Source organism: Camellia sinensis, chromosome 14 (assembly GCF_055761805.1).
Source record: "Camellia sinensis isolate YWXY chromosome 14, ASM5576180v1, whole genome shotgun sequence".
NCBI lineage: Eukaryota > Viridiplantae > Streptophyta > Magnoliopsida > Ericales > Theaceae > Camellia > Camellia sinensis.
Genome location: NC_138974.1, coordinates 37,564,627 through 37,580,551, shown reverse-complemented (window position 1 = coordinate 37,580,551; position 15,925 = coordinate 37,564,627).

Sequence of the window (15,925 nt, the reverse complement as noted above, 5' to 3'; positions counted from 1 at the left end):
TAATATGTTCATGGAGTGATGTGTAAATACTATATCTTTTGACGTCATTCACAAGTTTATAAAAGTTTTAAATTATCTATCCCATGTATGTCTTCACAGCTCAATGGACTACATATATTTTGTATATTTGCTTCCCCAGCCCCTTGATTATACATTATTCTGTTAAGAGGCTTTTGGTAATCCAAGGATTAGTGGCCGGTTACGACGCTAAACCTATAAGGGCGGTTTTGGGTCGTGACATGAGGTTTGGTGAAAGCCAAAAGCTTTTGAGACAGAACAGTGTATATCGTGTGTGTAAGAGACAGAACATACAGTGTATATATATCGGGCACCAAAATCAATTGCTTTCCCTTTTTTAAAAAAAAATCAACGTTTAACGACTAAATTATTTTTTTGTCTCCAAATAGTGCTGAATAACAACTGAAACTGTTTTGCAGCCAATGATTAATTAATAGCGACTAATATATTGGTAGCCAAAAGTATCATTTGGCTACTATTTTTTTTTTTTCGTCGGCAAAAATTAAATATACGACTGCTAAATTTTTTTGTCACCAAAAGGTGTAAAAAATGTCCATAATATTTGGCGACTAAACCTACAATTAGTAGCGTAAAATTTAAACTTTTGGCAACTAATTATTATTTAGTAGCCAATAACTATATATTTAGTGACTAAATTTTGTTTTAGTCGCCAAAAAGACAATATATCTCGACTAAATTCAAATAGTAGCTGAATTGTGAACCTTTGGCGACTAATTTTTTTTCAGTCGCCAAAAGGTATATTTTTGGCGACTAAATTTGTTTTGGTCTCCAATTCTGGTCGCCAAATGTGCATTTTCCTGTAGTGTGTCTCTGCAATAGATCCTTGAACTCGTCACTACTCTCTTTGTCTATTTCAGCACTATTTATTTTGGTGATATTTCTCTATCTAGTAAATACATTTATCTTGAAACTCTAGCTCTTTCACATTAATATGTCATACATATACAAACCTTTGGCCGTAGTTATGATTTGAAAGGTTTTGTTATCATCAATTTGTACATGTGTTATAGAACTTTTGAAAAATGAATGTTACGCATTTTGTTGTACTGTTCTGCTCTCTCAATCATCTTCATCCCTTAAGCATCTCTCTCATTCTTTACTGTCATTGTAGATATCTCCGATGTTCCTTATCGGAAACGACAGCACCTTTGACGTCAGTTTCACAGGAAATAAGCCCGTTCAATCTCTCTTTCTCATATTCCCTTTCCTCTCACTCTACTAGCTAATCTTCTCTAACTCTCATTTTCTATTCCATGGCTTTAAGTCGTTGATTAAATTATTTAATGATTGTCATTATATTTTGTTTTCTCTGTATTATGAGAGATCCTGATTAGTGATTCTAAGGTTTTTAGTGATTTGTTTAGTCATTTTATGATAATTGTTATGAAACTTTATTACTTGATTACAATATTTGTGGTTTATAAAATATTTAGATATTTTTGCTACATCAATTAGTTGTGTTGTTATGCATTTTGTGATTGATGTTATGAATTTTTTGGGTTGGTTATGACATTTGTAATTTGTAAAAATTTTGATTATTTTTATTATGACAATTAGTCGTACAGTTATGCATTTTGTAATTGATGTTATTAAATTTTGTGAGTTGGTTATGACATATGTGATTTTTAATTTTTAGATGTTTTTGTTACACCAATTAGTGGATAGTTACAAAATTTTTGGTTAATGTTACGAAATTTTGGAAATTAGTTATGACATTTGTGATTTTCTATAATTTAAACAATTTTGTTACGCCAATTAATGATGGCGTTATGTATTTTGTGTTTTATATTACAAAACTTTGTGACTTGATTATGATATTTGTGATTTCTAAAATTTTAAATATTTTTATTACGCTAATTAATGGTGTGATTATACATTTTGTAGTTGACGAGTAAAATAGTCTTTTTTATTAATTTTACTTAATAAAAATTGATGAAGGATTAATATTTTTTTTAAAAAAAATAAAGTATAAATTGACAAAATTGTTAAGTAATAATTTATTTTATTATAAGACTCTATTCATAAATGTTTTAATTTTGTTTTTTTATAATGATTATTACATAATTTCGGCCCCATTTTCTCCAAAAATTTGGAACAAACTTCCAAATTTTGTCAAAATTAAAATTCCCTCATTAATTGTTTTTGACAAATCCCTAGACCCTTTCTTTAGCCCAAACGAGAGAGAGAGAGAGAGTAATTTCTAGACTAGGAGTGTGCTGCGAGCTCGTGGGCCAAATTTACACCCCCATATGTGTGTAATAGTTATGAGATATGTGATTAGTGGTTATGATATATGTGATGTTGGTTATGAGGCAACTGGTGTTGGTTATGAGATGTGGTCATGACATAAGTAAGTAAAGGTTATGAGATATATTATTAGTGATTATTAGATATGTGATTTTGGTTATAAGCAGAGTGATGTGATTATAAGTCAAAGGGTGTTTGGTTATGAGATATGTGATTGGTGGTTATGAGATATGTAATATTGGTTATGATTAAAGTGGTATGGTTATGAGATATGTGATTAGTAGTTATGATATATGTGATGTTGGTTATGAGATATTGGATTAGTAATTATAATATATGTTATTTTGGTTCTGAGCAAAGTGGTGTCAAAGAGTGTTTGGTTGTGCTATATGTGTTAGTGGTTATGAGATATGAAATATTGGTTATGATCAAAGTAGTGTAGTTATGAGCAAAAAGGTTGTTAGTTATGAGATATATGACTAGTGGTTATGAGATATGTGATGTTAGTTATGACTCAAAGGGATTGGTTATGAGATGTGGTTATAATTTATGTGGGTAATAGTTATGAGATATGTGATCAATGGTTATGAGATATGTGATATTGGTTATGAACAAAGTGGTGTGGTTATGAGCAAAATGGTGTTAGTTATTGTAACAACCCTCGCTACTGTTTACCGATAAACTACTGATTACCGTTAAACTGAAATTGAAACTGAATTGACTGAGTATATCTGTTCAATTGTATGTCTATCTGTTTGATTGTTTGATTATCTGTTTGTGTTTTTATGTTTGAACTGCTAATTGAAGGCCTTATCGGCGGCCGAACCGGAAATCGATTAATGTTTCATGATCCTCATAATTTATAGGATTTTATGGTATATTTACTTGAAAACTGATTAGGTATGATTAAATTAGATTAAAATGAGCTTAATTGCATAGTTGGCCTTATTCACTATTTTGCCACCACTAGTGGACCACTAGCTTAGCACTCTTGAGACTCATTCCTTGTATCAAAACACACCTCATCAGCCTTTTTGTTGCCTTCAACCGACCAAGGAAGAGAGTGAGGGAGAGTTGAGTTGTTCTTGAGAGTTTGGCTAGAGAACTTGAAGAATTGAAGTGTAAATTGGCGAATTGAACCTCAAGACTAGTAATTAAGGAACCTAGGTATGAATTTCATCCTCTTGATTGTGTCTTTAAGTTGATTCATGCATGGTTCATGTCTAATTGAGGAGCTAAGTCATAATTTAGTTCTAACATGTTGAATTATAGCTTAATCCATGCATGCATGTGTGAATTGTTGAGTTATGAGTTGATTTCATGGTAAAATGTTACATGCATGTTCATATTGTGTTTAAGTCCATGATTTCATCTTGTCCTTAGAAGAATTGGCTCACTAAAGCATGAAATTAAAGCTTTGAATTGAGTTAAACTCATGCATGTCATGTTTGAAATATTGTTCATGAAAATTGGTTTCAAATTGAGTTTATTTGAAACACCATTGGGCTTTGATTTTGCAAATTGAGCTTTGAATCATGTTAAAGTATGAGTTTTGATGTCTTTTTTGGAAAATTGGCCCAAGAGGATCGAATTTATGGTTTGAAAACTTGGTTTTGAGCTTGAGGTTCAAATCTGGAATTTCCAGAATTTTGACTCACACTCGAGCGGGGTGACTGGCGCTCGAGCGTGGAAATCGTGCTCCCAGCATTTTTGTTCTGTTTTGAAGTCCGCTCAAGCGGATTAATTGACGCTCGAGTGGGACATTGTGTCTCATGCTCGAGCGGGTGTCGAGCGCCCAATCGAGCGTGATTTTCACCTTTCCAGCACTTTTGACTGTTTTGCAGAACGCTCGAGCGGGTAAGTCTACGCTCGAGCGGAAACCTTTGTCTGCATATCCGCTCGAGCGGAGTAACCTACGCTCGAGCGTGGCTCCTGTTTTTTGAAAAGTCTGAAAATGCTTTTAAAAGTGCATCTTTACATCCTCATCTCATTCTAGGCACCCTTAGGCCTAGTTTAAGACATCTTAAGGAGGATATAGATGTAGAAACACACTGAGGCATTAGGGATTAAGCTGTTATCTTTCCCAACTGTGTAGCTTAGTGTGTGTTAATCTGTAACTGTGTAGGGTTGGCGACTGGGGACGCGCTCTAGCTTTACTGTAGCCCAGAACTCTGTGAGTAACATCTGTGTAAAGATATGTTCAAAAATGATTATTTTCTGAACAACTGAACTGTACTGTTTCTGAATTGAATACTGTTAATTGAATGAATGTATGTCCTGTATATTGAACTATATTGTGGCATCCTTGGCACCTACTGTTTACTGTTACTGTTACAGAGATCTCTGTCGGTTCCCTTGTTGGAACCACTACTGTTTACTGACTGATGGCCATCACTACTGTTCGGTCTTTTAAGACCTACTGTTTACTGTACTGTTATGCTAATGAATGTACCACATATGACTGTACTGACTGAACGACTGAAATACTGAATCAATGAACTGTTTTCATTACTGTAAGGACATTCATTCCTAACCCCTTTACGCATTATGTTATTCACTGGGCTTTAGCTCACTCTATATATATATATATATATGTAGGTGTACAGGCACCAGACCGCGGCTAGAAGCGTCGAGATAAACTCCAGTTTTGTCAAGCCAACCTACGTGCCTCACCGCGAGATTCCGAGCCTGTCAAGTTACGGCTTAGGGGTGTTTTTAATTTCCCCGTCTGTCTCTGTATCTGTTTTGCATAACTGTATAGACTGTTACTGTACTGTTTAATAGGGATTAGGTCCTTGACTGAAAGATTGTATATTTGTACATACTGTTTTGTCTGACTGTATATCTTTGAATAAAAGTCTTTTTGCATACAGACTGTCACAGCTCATTGGGCATTGTTTATTTACTGTATTGGCTTCCGCCAGCCCCTGTACTCTGTATTACTGTATTACTATTAAGCAGGCCTTCGGTAATCTCGGATTACTGGCCGGTTACGGTGCTAAACCCATAGGGACGGGTTTGGGTCGTGACAGAGTGGTATCAGAGCGATACTTACCACGAGTTATACAGCACACACGTGTCCAAATGAGCTATAGGATGTCCTAGAAAAGTGATTAGGGCATTACATGAGCATGATAAGTGTGTGATATGACTGACTGAATATATGCTAAAGTATGAACCTGTGTAAACAATGACTGCTTATATTGATAATTGTTACAACTGCTTATAGTGAAATGGATAATGCAAACACTGCAACCGAATCCTCATCCTCTGAGGCCAGAATGGCCAGACTGGAGCGGATGATGGAACTGATAACTGAAATATTAGACCAGCAACAGAATCAACAGCCCCCACCTCCTCCTCCGGCTGTACCGGAACAAAATACTAACGTTAATGATGGGACCATAATAGCTCTCACCCACAAGTTCAGCAAAATGAAACCGCCATCCTTTCAGGAAGGCCTTGAACCGTTAAAGGCTGAAGCATGGGTTCTTGAGACCGAAAAATTATTTGAGGTGTTCCCGTGCTCTGAAGCACACAAGGTACTATTAGCCACCTTTACTTTGCAAGAAGAAGCTAGAAGGTGGTGGATGCTCATCCGTAATGAAAATACGGTTATGACTTGGGCTCAATTCAAGGGAGCCTTCTTCGATAAGTATTTCCCTCAGTGTGTTAGGGATAGAAAGGTGACTAAGTTTGAACAGCTAAAGCAGGGCACAATGTCCGTTGCTGAATATGAAACAAAGTTCACCGAGCTTGCGAGATATGCACCGCATATGGTGGACACTGATTACAAGAAGGCCAGAAAGTTTGAAGGCGGACTTAATGTTGCAATTCTTGACAGAATAAATGTTTTGAAATTACCGAATTATGTGAATGTCCTTGACCGAGCTTTGATGGCTGAGTCGAACATCGAAGCACTGAAAACTGAAACACCAGCGTCTGAATGGCGTGGTAAGAGACAGGGTTTCAAGTTTAGGAAAGGCAAGCATAGTCCAGTGAATAAGAAACAGAATACGGGGTCAACGACTACTTCCAGTCAAGGAAACCGTTCAATACCGCCCTGTTCTGAATATGGTAAAAATCACAAGGGAGTTTGTTACAAAATATCTGGAGCTTGCTATAGGTGTGGCAAGATAGGCCACATGGTTAAAGACTGCCCCTCTGCTCCACAGGCCAGTAGTAAAGCTACACCAAGCGTGGCTGCATCAACTGTTGCACCAAAACCGAACCCCAAAGCTACAGGGAAAGAGCCCATGAGGCAGGGCCGAGTGTTTGCCCTAGTACCGGGAGACGTGCAGAATACCGAGACCGTTGTGTCAGGTATTCTCTCTATTTGCACCCAAATGCTTATGTACTGATTGATTCGGGGTCTACGCATTCATATGTGTTGCATGCTTTTTCGCGAAAACTGAATAGACCATTAGAACCCATGAATTATCTGTTAGTTGTATCATCACCCATTGGGGAATCTATGACCTGTGCATATATGTACCCTGCTTGTGAAATTATTGTTGGTGATGCACATTTGTTTATTGACTTACTGCCTCTGAACATTGATCATTTTGATGTAATACTGGGAATGGACTGGTTAACGAAATACCATGCCACCATAGACTATGTAACGAAACAAGTAGTTTTTCGTCCACCGGGTTTACCCGAATTTGTGTTTCATGGGGTCGGAGTAGTACCTCCCCCGTATTTGATTTCATCTGTGAAAGTTGTAAAATTGATTAGAAAGGGGTGTAAGGGATATCTGTGTTCTGTATTGACTGTATCTACTGATGATAATGCTAACGTAAACAGTATTCCTGTAGTCAGAGAGTTTCCAGATGTTTTCCCAGATAATCTGCCAGGGGATTTGACTGACAGAGAGATCGAATTCACCGTTGATGTGATTCCGGGAACGCAGCCAGTATCTAAAGCTCCTTACCGAATGGCTCCAACTGAACTGAAGGAATTGAAAGTGCAATTGCAGGAACTGTTAGATAAGAAGTTCATTAGACCTAGCACTTCGCCTTGGGGTGCTCCTGTTTTATTTGTGAAGAAGAAAGACGGCTCACTGAGACTGTGCATTGACTACCGTGAACTGAATAAGGTAACTGTGAAAAATAAATACCCATTGCCACGTATTGATGACTTATTTGATCAGTTACAGGGTGCTCAAGTGTTTTCTAAGATCGATCTCAGATCCGGATACCATCAGTTGAAAGTTAAACCAGAAGACATTGATAAAACTGCTTTTCGAACGAGGTATGGACATTTCGAATTTTTAGTTATGCCTTTTGGAGTTACCAATGCACCTGCTGCATTTATGGACCTAATGAACAGAATCTTTAAACCGTACCTTGATGACTTTATTGTTGTATTCATTGATGACATACTGATTTACTCCAAAAATATAGAAGAACATGAACATCATCTGAGACTTGCCCTACAGACCCTAAGAGAACAGAAACTTTATGCTAAACTGTCTAAATGCGAATTCTGGCTTGATCATGTTATGTTTTTGGGGCATGTTGTTAGCAAAGATGGAATTTCTGTTGATTCACAGAAAATTGAAGCTGTAGTGAACTGGCCTAGACCAACAAATGTGACAGAAGTTCGAAGCTTTTTGGGACTAGCCGGGTATTACAGAAGATTTGTCAAAGACTTCTCCAAAATTGCCTTACCATTAACTCAACTGACACAGAAGGGAATATCATTCGACTAGACTGACCAAAGGGAATCAGCTTTCCAAGAGTTGAAGACTCGACTCGTGACTGCACCAGTTCTTACCTTACCTTCAGGTACGGATGGTTATACCATATTTAGTGATGCTTCTTATAAGGGTTTGGGGTGTGTTTTAATGCAGAACGGGAGAGCAATTGACTATGCTTCCCGACAACTAAGACCGCATGAAAAGAACTACCCAACCCATGATCTGGAACTTGCTGCAGTAGTATTTGCACTAAAAATCTGGCGTCACTACCTTTATGGGGCAACATGTGAAGTATATACCGACCATAAGAGTTTGAAATATTTCTTCACACAGAAAGAACTGAACATGAGACAGCGGAGATGGCTAGAACTGATTAAAGACTATGACCTACAGATTTTGTACCATCCGGGAAAAGCCAACACCGTTGCCGATGCATTGAGTCGGAAATCGACTGCAAATTTAGCCTGTTTGCTTACCGGACAGAAAGAATTGCTTTGTGACCTTGAAAAATCTGAAATTGAAATTGTTGTACGAGAACAAGGTGGAACCTTAGCTGCTATTTCTGCTCAACAGGCACGGATTGAAGAGATTAAAGAGAAACAGCAATTGGATGACTTCTTGAAGAAGATCATCGAAGAAAGGGAAACTAAACCAAGATCGGGTTTCAAATTTGAAAATAATATACTGAAATTTCAAGAAAGACTGTGTGTACCGAATGATACTGAACTGAAAGGAAGAGTTCTGCAAGAGGGCCATAATTCAAAATTTTCTATCCATCCAGGGAATACAAAAATGTATCAAGATCTGAAACTGAATTTCTGGTGGCCGGGAATGAAGAAAGAAATTGCCGATTTTGTATCAAAATGTCTTCATTGCCAACAAGTCAAAGCCGAACATCAACGACCCGCAGGCTTATTGCAGCCCTTACCGATACCGAAGTGGAAATGGGAACATATTACCATGGATTTTATCGTTGGATTACCTCGCTCTAGTAAAGGTATGGACTCAATTTGGGTTATTGTTGATAGACTGACTAAATCTGCTCACTTCTTACCTGTTAAGACAATTTATAATGCGGACAAGTTGGCTAAACTCTATATTGATAAAATTGTTAGACTGCACGGAGTGCCTGTGTCCATTGTTTCTGACAGGGATTCGAAGTTTACGTCGAGATTTTGGCAAAGCTTACAGACTGCATTGGGTACTGAATTGAAATTGAGTAGTGCTTATCATCCTCAGACCGATGGCCAGTCAGAAAGAACTATCCAGACTCTGGAGGATTTACTGAAAATGTGTGTCCTTGATTTTCAGGGAAACTGGGAAAGCCATTTGCCATTGGCTGAATTTGCCTACAATAACAGCTACCATTCGAGTATTGGTATGGCGCCTTTCGAGGCATTGTATGGCAGAAAATGTAGATCTCCGATTTGCTGGGCAGAAGTTAGAGATGGGCCTTTGCTTGGGCCCGAGATTGTTTATGAAACAACTGAGAAAGTGAAACTGACACAACAGAGACTGAAAACCGCTCAGAGCAGACAGAAAAGTTATGCTGATGTTAGAAGACGATACAGAGAGTATGAAGTGGGTGATCACGTTTTTGTGAAAGTGACACCGATGAAAGGCCAGACTCGTTTTGGAGTCAAAGGCAAGTTAGCGCCGAGATATGTCGGACCGTACGAGATTATCGAGAAAATCAATCCGGTGGCGTATCAAGTTGCGCTTCCTCCTGAAATGGAGCATATGCACAACGTCTTCCACATTTCTATGTTGAGAGACTACCTCAGGGATCCTTTCCATGTAATAGAGCCAACTCATGTAGTGCTGAGTGACGACTACACTTTTGAGGAACGGCCTATTCAGATTGTAAACCGACGGATCAAAAAGTTGAGAAACAAAGAGATCCCGTTAGTGAAAGTCAACTGGCAAAACCATGGTGGCGTGTATGCCACTTGGGAAAGGGAAGATGACATGGCTAAAAGATATCCTGAACTGTTTTCACTGAACCCTATTTTCTTCCAGAATGAAGGTAACTCGAGTTTAGAGGACTAAACTCTTTTTAAGGAGGGGAGACTGTAACAACCCTCGCTACTGTTTACCGATAAACTACTGATTACCGTTAAACTGAACTGATTATGACTGATAAGTGAACTGAATAAACTACTGAACTGATTGACTGAAATTGAAACTGAATTGACTGAGTATATCTGTTCAATTGTATGTCTATCTGTTTGATTGTTTGATTATCTGTTTGTGTTTTTATGTTTGAACTGCTAATTGAAGGCCTTATTGGCGGCCGAACTGGAAATCGATTAATGTTTCATGATCCTCATAATTTATAGGATTTTATGGTATATTTACCTGAAAACTGATTAGGTATGATTAAATTAGATTAAAATGAGCTTAATTGCATAGTTGGCCTTATTCACCATTTTGCCACCACTAGTGGACCACTAGCTTAGCACTCTTGAGACTCATTCCTTGTATCAAAACACACCTCATCAGCCTTTTTGTTGCCTTCAACCGACCAAGGAAGAGAGTGAGGGAGAGTTGAGTTGTTCTTGAGAGTTTGGCTAGAGAACTTGAAGAATTGAAGTGTAAATTGGCGAATTGAACCTCAAGACTAGTAATTAAGGAACCTAGGTATGAATTTCATCCTCTTGATTGTGTCTTTAAGTTGATTCATGCATGGTTCATGTCTGATTGAGGAGCTAAGTCATAATTTAGTTCTAACATGTTGAATTATAGCTTAATCCATGCATGCATGTGTGAATTGTTGAGTTGTGAGTTGATTTCATGGTAAAATGTTACATGCATGTTCATATTGTGTTTAAGTCCATGATTTCATCTTGTCCTTGGAAGAATTGGCTCACTAGAGCATGAAATTGAAGCTTTGAATTGAGTTAAACTCATCCATGTCATGTTTGAAATATTGTTCATGAAAATTGGTTTCAAATTGAGTTTATTTGAAACACCATTGGGCTTTGATTTTGCAAATTGAGCTTTGAATCATGTTAAAGTATAAGTTTTGAGGATCGAATTTATGGTTTGAAAACTTGGTTTTGAGCTTGAGGTTCAAATCTGGAATTTCCAGAATTTGGACTCACGCTCGAGCGGGGTGATTGGCGCTCGAGCGTGGAAATCGTGCTCCCAGCATTTTTGTTCTGTTTTGAAGTCCGCTCGCGCGGATTAATTGACGCTCGAGCGGGACATTGTGTCTCATGCTCGAGCGGGTGTCGAGCGCCCAATCAAGCATGATTTTCACATTTCCAGCACTTTTGACTGTTTTGCAGAACGCTCGAGCGGGTAAGTCTACGCTCGAGCGGAAACCTTTGTCTGCATATCCGCTCGAGCGGAGTAACCTACGCTAGAGCGTGACCCCTGTTTTCCGAAAAGTCTGAAAATGCTTTTAAAAGTGCATCTTTACATCCTCATCTCATTCTAGGCATCCTTAGGCCTAGTTTAAGACATCTTAAGGAGGATATAGATGTAGAAACACACCGAGGCATTAGGGATTAAGCTGTTATCTTTCCCAACTGTGTAGCTTAGTGTGTGTTAATCTATAACTGTGTAGGGTTGGCGACTGAGGACGCGCTCTAGCTTTACTGTAGCCCAGAACTCTATGAGTAACATCTGTGTAAAGATATGTTCAAAAATGATTATTTTCTGAACAACTGAACTGTACTGTTTCTGAATTGAATACTGTTAATTGAATGAATGTATGTCCTGTATATTGAACTGTATTGTGGCATCCTTGGCACCTACTGTTTACTGTTACTATTACAGAGATCTCTGTCGGTTCCCTTGTTGGAACCACTACTGTTTACTGACTGATGGCCATCACTACTGTTCGGTCTTTTAAGACCTACTGTTTACTGTACTGTTATGCTAATGAATGTACCACATATGACTGTACTGACTGAACGACTAAAATACTGAATCAATTAACTGTTTTCATTACTGCAAGGACATTCATTCCTAACCCCTTTACGCATTATGTTATTCACTGGGCTTTAGCTCACTCTATATATATATATATATATATATATGTAGGTGTACAGGCACCAGACCGCGGCTAGAAGCGTCGAGATAGACTCCAGTTTTGTCAAGCCAACCTACGTGCCTCACCGCGAGGTTCCGAGCCTGTCAAGTTACGGCTTAGAGGTGTTTTTAATTTCCCCGTCTGTCTCTGTATCTTTTTTGCATAACTGTATAGACTGTTACTGTACTGTTTAATAGGGATTAGGTCCTTGACTGAAAGATTGTATATTTGTACATACTGTTTTGTCTGACTGTATATCTTTGAATAAAAGTCTTTTTGCATACAGACTGTCACAGCTCATTGGACATTGTTTATTTACTGTATTGGCTTCCGCCAGCCCCTGTACTCTGTATTACTGTATTACTATTAAGCAGGCCTTCGGTAATCTCGGATTACTGGCCGGTTACGGTGCTAAACCCATAGGGGCGGGTTTGGGTCGTGACAGTTATGAAATATGTGATTGATGGTTATGAGATATGTGATATTGGTTATAAAAATTAAAAAAAAAAAAGTGTTAGTTATGAGATATGTGACTAGTGATTATGAAATATGTGATATTAGTTATAAGATATGTGACTAGCGGTTATGAGATATGTGATATTGGAACCCCTGGACTCTTCTAATTTCCTTTACTCTCTTTTTGGTAACCGATTACATCGGTTGCCAATTCAAAATTAAATTATTAAAATAATTTAGTTATGTGATAGTTATAAGATAATGTGGTATGTATGAGTAATTAAATATAATTAAGTTATGAGTTAATATAATAACGATTATGATCTATATGATATTAGTTATAATATAAAATCACATACTCTCATAACTAATGTATGATACATTCATATGTACCATAGCATCACCCTCAGACGCTTGAGCTTGGCTGCGGTTTGGCAAGAGGGTTGGATTTGAATTGAGACTAAAGTCTCCTTTGGGAACAAGTTTTTTTAAATTAAATTATATTTGGTTTTGACTTTTTGATTAAAAAAATACAAACGACAAAATTGATTACATAAATTAATAAGATAAAATGTCACATTTAAACCATAACTATTATATTTTTTTTTGACAAAAGTCAAAAAATTAAAAACAAAAACCAAATGAGGCTAAAATAGTCAAGTTAAAATAGCCAAAAAATCAAGCTATTTTAGCTCTTTCCATATGAAGACTTTAGACTAAATAAATTAATAAGACAAAATGTAACATCTAAATTATAATCATTTTTTTTTTCTCTTATAAAAAAATTAAAAAAATTAAAAAAATTCCTTTTAAACGGAACTAATTTTTCAAAAATTTAAAAAGTCAAGTTAAAAAGAGTTCTTTCTACACGAATCCTAAAATAATGCATGTGATGCACGCACTGTTACATATAGATTTATAACTTTTACATGTGTTTTTGAAAACTACAAAGGAGGATAATGTGTTTTTGAATTAAATTATATGGGGGATAAAGTGTAATTAACCCTCTATTTGTTTAGGCGGTGATTCGACAACGAATTTGACTAAATAATTTTTTTTTAAATAAAGAAACAATTTAAAATATATTTTATTTTTATTTTTATTTTAAAAAAATTATCTAAATTTATGATCCAAATAAATAATAATAATAATTTAATCAAAAAAATAATCAAAAATTTTGCGTAATAGAATTGATATTTTTTAATAAAATTAAAGTAAAATTAATACAAATGGTGCATAAATATAGATGAATAAATAGAGGTAATTTTTGTATAAGAAATAAACAATATTCACTCCGCTTGGTTTTGGTTTTGGACTTCATAATTCACTCATCAGAGATTTTTATTTTTTTATTTTTCATATTTTTTATTTTTACTGAATTTTTTTAACTTTTATACACACCTAACATAAATATACTTAAAAAGTATAATTTTTGTGAAGAAAAATCTTTAAAAAATTCACTAAATATCAAAAATACAAAAAAAAATGAAAGTTTAAAAAATATTCACTAAAAGCAAAAAAAAATCAATTTTTAAATAATTAAATTCAAAAAATTGAAACCAAACACACTGATTCTATACATATGATTAATAAATTGTTAAAATTATTTTTTGCCTTTAATCAAAATTTTATTCAACTTCGAATAAAAAAATTTATTTAATTTGAACCAATAAAATGGATAAACTAGGATTAAAGTATAAATTTGAGTAAAACTTAATAAGTGATAGAATAATAAATTTAACTGTTTGAGTAAACATTTGAGTCATGGGTAAAAATTCGGGTAAAATTCATTTGATATTAGTTTGGATGAAGATGTGAAAGTTGTTTTTTTAAGAATAATAAATCTGCTAACTCAGATTTATCTATACAAATTATTTTTATGAGTAATTATATGTAAAATTAATTTGAATTACAATATTATAATTCTTGATAATTTCTAATATTACTGTTTTAAGAATGTTTTTGTACTTTTTCATTTTTTGAAAATTAATAATTATAAATTTTTTCTCTCAATTTCTCAATAATTAATTTCTTTCATCATAGGTAAATTAGTAATTGGGCGAAAATGGTCCCTATATGTTAGGGCTTGTGTTGGTTTTATTCTTGACTTTTTAATCGTGATATATTTGATCTTAAATTTTAAATCTCATTTCAAATACGAATAATTGAAGACATTGTTACTCTATTTTAAAGGTAAAGTCGTCAATTTGATAAAATATAAATTAATTTGACAAAAATAAAAGTTAAAAAATTATTTTAAAATTTTAAAAAATTATTTTTATAGACTTATTTATAAGTCTTTTTTCAGACACTTATGGTAGGTTAAGTCCTGTGTAATTTCTTATAGAGTCTCAAGTCCTATTTAGATAGGAATATATTGCACAAGATCCTACATAAACATAACGTGATGTGACACTTACATAAACGTAACGTAGCGTGACATTTACATAAACGTAACGTAATGTAACATGACACCTACATAAACGTACGTAACATGACACCTCCATAAACGCAACGTAACGTGTCACGTTACGTTTCGCAAACTTAATGAGTTTTTATTTTTTAAAATTGAATGTGAAAATGTTACTAGTTTATGTTGGTGTCACGTTACGTTTCATATAAATAAGATCTATGATAATATTCAATTTCCTATATAGGAAATTGAATGTTGCCATAGATCATATGTGTCACATTACGTTTATGTAGGTGTCACATTACGTTACGTTTATGTAGATATGATCTATAGTATATAGGAAATTGTATGTTACCATAGATCATAGGTATCACGTTACGTTTATGTAGGTGTCACATTACATATAGGTGTCACGTTACGTTTATATAGGTGTCACGTTACGTTACGTTTATATAGATATGATCTATGATAGCATTCAATTTCCTATATATGGTTTTACTATTATTTATGATATTAACAACTAATATTGAGGGTAAATGTGTCAACAAACTTCCCACAGGACTTATAGGAACATAAGTTTTTTAGTATGACCATATGTAGCATGAATCTCCCTAATAAGACTTATAAATAATTTTCCCATAAAATTATATAAAAATGATACATTTTTTACATTTTTATTTTTTTAATTTTTTATCAAATAAATTTTTAATACTCTGTGTGTTTAGATTATGATCATGTAATAGATAGTTATTTTTATTGATATTTTTAGATGATTATCTTATAATAAATGGTTATATTTGTTATTAACAGATATTTTTTTATGTTTTTTATTTAATACATAGTTATTAGGTTTTTAATGTATAATCAATATGTTTAATATATGAAATGTTTTTAGTTTTGAATTTTTAGTCCTCGTTTAATGGGTTGATTTAATAATACAATCAAAATTATCGTCATGTTTGACTTTTAAAAAAATAAAATTAATTTGACGAAATTAAATATAATTTTTTTATTCATATCCTGTCAAAAG